The following is a 6000-nucleotide window of genomic DNA, read 5'->3' as shown; positions in this document are numbered from 1 at the left end:
CAAGAAATAGGTTGCAGGTCAGAAGTCAGAGATGAGTGACTAAATATTGAGGAAAAGTCAGGAATAGGACCTGGAAGTTTGGGTTAAAATCAGCAGCACTGAAACTTTAGAGTATTAATTTAGTAGGGCTGAGGTGGGGGACAGAACCCTGAATTTATCATATATCCCCTAGGTGATTCTTAGCGAGTTTGTGGTTCATAATTTTAAAGACAATTTTTGAGACCTTTATAGGCTCTTCTACTTCTGTTGAAGCCCCTGACTTTCAGTTTAAATGCAAAAATCATTAATATTGGGCTTCCCTGGTGGCGCAGTGGTTGAGTCTGCCTGCCGATGCAGGGGACACGGGTTCATGCCCCGGTCCGGGAAGAACCCACATGCCACGGAGCGCCTGGGCCCATGAGCCATGGCGGCTGAGCCTGTGCGTCCGGAGCCTGTGCTCCGCAACGGGAGAGGCCACAACAGTGAGAGACCCGTGTACCGCAAAAAAAAAAAAAAAAAAAAAAAATCATTAATATTATAAATATATATGTATAACATATTGCTTATATTTTGTAAAGACTTTTATGGTTTTTGCTTTTGAAGTGATTTAGCTGCAATAACTCATTTAATTTATGACTAGCTGTCATTTCTCTGCAATCGTGCATTCTTGGAAATTACTGAGAAGTCAAAACTAACCTACAGATTGTTTTCATATGTAATGATTTTTAATGAATATTAACTTTAATAATGAATCTGGCAAAATGATAAGTTTTACAGATATCTGATAAAACTTTTATTTCAGTTTTTAAGGTTTTGTTTAGTACTGTGGAGCCAATAGCTCACTTTCATATATTTTCAGCTCTGAAAAGCTTGTAAGCCCAAGGCAATGTGTCTACCATGTCTGGAAGATAAAACAGCTTGACGCTGAGGTAGAGTTTGATCCTGGTGTGAGCGCTGGGGTACCACTAATGAGTCCAAGGCATAGAAAGCTTTGATCAAAAGAGCACGAAGGAACACAGATTTAGATGTTAGAATCAATAACCAACTGAAGAAGAAGATTAAAACAGACATGGCAGTGAGCTTCATGTGTCTGAAGAGTTGTTGACTGAAAAAAAGACTTAATTGTTATGATCCATAAACCAGACTTAGGATCAATATGTGTAATTTATGGGGAGGTGAATTTTGGTTCAATATAAAGAAGGAGTTTCTAGCATTTAGAGAGTCCCAGTGATGGAATGAGTGGATTTGTAAGATGACGGACCCCTTCTACAATACTTGTTCAGGCTGCATGTCCATCTGCAAGAGTATTGTAAATTTTTGATCGATGGATGGTTTAGATGATCCAAGGTCCTCTCAGACTCAGATTCTGTGAGAGAAGCTTTAAAAACACACACACATTGTCAGTAGGTGGAGAATGGTTTGTATTTGAATACAATCCCTGATAAGTTTACCTTGCTGCCCATCTACAATCAATAAGTCTGTGAGCAGGTGTAAGGATATATTTTGTCACTAAGTAAATTTATTTCAGCAGCTCTTTAATTTCATTAAAAAATTTTAATTAGGTGTTTGCTAAAGGAGGTAAGAAGCTGCTAAAGCACAACAGTTCGTCACATTTGTCACGAGATTTGAAAGAACAGAAAGGTTGCACAATGGAGTCTAAGTGTAGCTAAAAGCAGCACTACCTTGAGAGAAGACTTTACCTTTGGAGACAAGGCATCTTATTTTTGTTTTCTTAAATTGTAATAGCTCTTTATTTGTTTAAAGTATTTCTATCTAATTAAAAAGAAAAGCTTCACAAGATAAGAAACTTTTCTGAGCATATCGATAAGACTGTTTTTGTCTCCTGATTAGCGCAAAGTGGGGGACATATCTTTGCAGCTGTAGAGTGTTCTGCATCAATTCAAAGACAACAGGACAAGTTTCAGGTGACATGTTGATATAACGGCCTACGAACAATCATCATGTCAGCAACAGAAACAAAGTGATCTTGATATTAACATTTATTGTGCTTATTATAAAAGATAAGCTAAAAACTTGGTCCAGTAAAAAGCTCACCAAGATTTTTAGAGACTAAAGATTTTTTTTTTTTTAAGCCACTTGCAATGAATAGTTGTCTGTCTGGAAAGGGGAAAAGAGCTCATGAAATCTAGTACTTGACTGCTTACTCTTAAAGGCACCCTGTTCTAAGTATTTTTACCTGCTTTTCTTTAGATCTTGGCCTTCAGAAATTTTAGGGTCTTAAATCTAGAGACTGTAGCCTCTGAGTTTTGGGGTATTTTTTTTAATCTATATGTATTTATTTTATCCTGACAGGAGACATGAGGTTGTTGGCTCAGAGAACAGACCAATTACTAACTCACAGAACATCTGTGACAGTTCCCCAGGCCTCAGTCCCTCATGGGGTGACATGGTGAGGGCAGATGTCACCTGCACATACAGTGGGTCCATGCCACAGGAGAGGAGCTCTAAAATTATGACTTTTGGAGCTTATACAGGAGCATATATGCCCTTCCTCTCCTTCAGAGAAAGAGAGGGCAACACTTTTGAGCTTTTATTCTGTGGGATGTAAACAAATCCTCTCTAGAGAGATGAACCCAGGCCCCTAGGTCTATTACTGTTTGGAATGTTAACAGATGGCTTCTGGGGAAATAAACCAGTAATCCTCTCCAGATATCTCTGTCTTTAACTTCTCAGGCTGGTTTGCCATTTAGCATCCTTTAACCCAGACTGCTAGTACTCTGATCAGGGAGACCTGACCGTGCAGAAACATGAAAATAATAGTTGCCACCTGATGCTAACTGACCCATAGTACAACTTACCTTATATGTCACCTGTGGTTCAGGATTGAGACCCACTTGGATCATTTCTCATCTCATTTATTATGGGATTTCTTTCTTACGCGTGGAAATTTAAAAGCACTGGATATTTGTATAATTATTCAGGTTCCTAAGGTCATTTTAATTTAGCTATTGTTATGCGCTGACAGTGTCCCCCTCAAAATCTGTTTATTTGTTGAAGTTCCAACTCCCAGTACTTCTGAATGTAATACATTTGGAGACAGGGCCTTCAAGGAGGTAACATGAGGTCCTTTAGGTGGGCCATAATCAATGTGACTATGTTTGGAGATAGGGCCTTCAAAGAGAGGATTAATTTTAACTGAGGTCACTAGGGCGGAGCCCTAATCCTATAAGAGAGGGCAGAGACACCAGGGGTGTGTATGCACAGAGGAAAGGTGGAGTAAGGACACAGCAACAAGCTGGTCATCTGCAAGCCAAGGACAGAGGCCTCTGGAGAAACCAAATCTCCCTATACCATGATCTTGGACTTCCAGCCTCCAGCAGTGTGTGAAAATTAATTTCTCTTGTTTAAGCCACGAGTCTGTGGTATTTTATTATGGCAGCCCTAGCAAACTAGTACAGATTTTATTCATTTATATATTTGATACCTAAGTATTTACTGAACACTTGCTATACGTGAGGATAATCTATTAGGGCAGGTAGAACAAAAGTTATGCAGAAAAAAAAAAGGCCAGAAAATCTTATTTATAGAAATAAGTAGTATAGTAAGAACTGAAATTCAGGCTTCTCTAATTCCTCATATACTGTGTCTGCCTCTGTCTTTGAGGAAGAGTGGCTATTTTGGAAGATTTTTCAAGATACTAGAAGTGTTTTGACGATCCATGGCTGTGTAACAAAGCACCTGCCAAACTCAGTGGCTTAAAAACAGTAGCACTTTATTGTTTCTCATTATTCTGTGGACTGATTCAGCTAGCTAGTTCTTCAGCTCCATGTGGTGTATTTGAGGTCACTCATGCTTCAGATTCAGCTGGGAACTCAGCTGCTGATGGCATGTTCACGATGGCCCCTCATCCTTTGGGGCATCTCTCCACATGGCCTTTCATCATTTAGTCGCCTAGTTTGAGCTTCTGTACAGCATGGCACCTGGCTTGACAAGGGAAAGAGTTCCAAAAGGGCAAGTTTCAATGTGCAAATACTTATCAAGCCTCAGATTGCATCATAATTGCTAAGGTTCCCTAGTCCACTAGCTAAGCTCAGAGTCCGTGATGGAACAGATGACATAAAGGCATACCTCCTGAGAGGTGGGGGTCATTATGGGACCCTTTGTAAGCAGACTTTTTAACAGTCTACCACAAGAAGAAAGCTGAAGGTTGCCCTTAATTCGATGTTGGTGCTACGTATGTGGGAGACTCCCAGGATGCTGGCAAGAAATACACACATATAACTGGGTTATCGCATTGCACCAGGAATTCATAGATCTCTGTGCTAATGCTCTGCTATTACTGTTCCTCCTCCACTCATTTGTACATCACTTGGCTTTGGGCTCTCTACCAATAGCTCAGCTCTCTTTCTTTTTCTCTCATTATTTTGAATTTAAAATATCAAAGAATATATGATTGTTCCAACTAGTCACCTTCTTACATCCCTGTTATGCAGAGCTTCAGGTCCAATCCCACTTTAGGCCACTGGAGCATAGGCTTACTCCATCCAGCTGGCTGTCACCAGAGGAGAGGGTCACATAGTGAGAGCATGTTGACTTTCGCAGAAGTAGGCGGGGCCTAAGAAAAGAAGCCCCTGATGGAAGCTGTAGTGAGTATTCTGAGTCTTGACTTGTGTATTTTTTTGGCTTATCATTGCACTGTTCCATGGATGTCCTCTAATGGCATGGTAACCTTAAAAGATCTTCCCCTTTGAACGTACAAATCCTTGTGCAAGGACTCACTAGCACTGCCTGGTTTTGTGGATAGTGAGACACAAACCAAGACGATTTAAGGAAGCTGTCTCTTTGGCACCCTATTTCCAGGGAATCTCGTCCCTACCTTCATTACTACTCCTAAATTTTTGAGGACCCACAGGTTCAAAATATCCCAGAATGTCCATGAATCCTTGACATCCACAGGAGAAAATGAAACAGTTGAGAACTGCCAAAATTACAAATAACGCTATAACATATCATTGCCAGAAGTATAACTGACACACTGAAGTGAGCCTTTTGTTTCATTAAGATGAGTGACCTTGCACATGCAGATAGTGTACCATAAAGCAATGTTTAGCTGCAGGTGCCAAGCAATCCTATTATTACTAATCTACTATGTTTCTCTAAGCACCTCACTCTCCCACCCTCTGCAGTGACAGTTTCATACTTCAACTCTCTCCTCACACTTTCCTTCTAGCCCCACTCACCACTTTATCTAATGACCTTGTCTTATATGTTGCTGAAGAAAACATAGATCGTGACCCGGATATGTCTGAATCTTGCTGTCTCCAAATCTACACCCACGAATGCACCTTGACCCCTCTCTCCTTTCCTCCTGCATCCACACTCGCCGCATGTGCTCCGGATCCCTTCCATCTTCATCATCCCAAAGACTTTCTTACTGCAGGAATTTATTCTCTTTTCTGTAAATTCACTTTCTTTCTATCATATCCGTTCAATCATACAAACCCCCTCATTGACACTCTATCTCCCTTCAGTTACCATTCTGTTGTTCTCTATTGCTTAAATTCTCAAAAATATTGTCTACACATTTTCTCTCCTAGTCCACATCTTTTTTTTAAATCCTTCCTTCCATTCTTGCTTCCTTCCATATATAGAAATTCTTTTTCAAGGTTACTAGATACTTCCACATTTCAAAATCCTCAAAGTTCTTATTCTGCATAATCCATCAGTAACTCTCATCGAAGGTGATTTCTCCCATCTTTGAGGCCATGTCTTTCGTTTCCACTTACCTCACTGAATATCCCTTCTGTCTCCTTTCCTTATCTCCTCCTATAAGTACTGGAGTTTTATACAACTCAGTACAGAAACCCCTTTTCTCTCTCTCATTCTCTGCCTAGATAATTTAATTCATTATCAGGGCTTTAGATGCCATCTGCATTTTGACAGATACCAAATCATCTTCTTTGAAGGCATCTCCTTGATGCCATTTTCACATAGACGTTTCGTATTCACTTTAATTTTGTATTTCATATTTGCTTAAATATTTCATAAACACCTTTCCTT

The sequence above is a fragment of the Mesoplodon densirostris genome, chromosome 17 (assembly GCF_025265405.1).
Source record: "Mesoplodon densirostris isolate mMesDen1 chromosome 17, mMesDen1 primary haplotype, whole genome shotgun sequence".
In the NCBI taxonomy this organism is placed as follows: Eukaryota; Metazoa; Chordata; class Mammalia; order Artiodactyla; family Ziphiidae; genus Mesoplodon; species Mesoplodon densirostris.
This window is presented reverse-complemented; position numbering follows the sequence as displayed.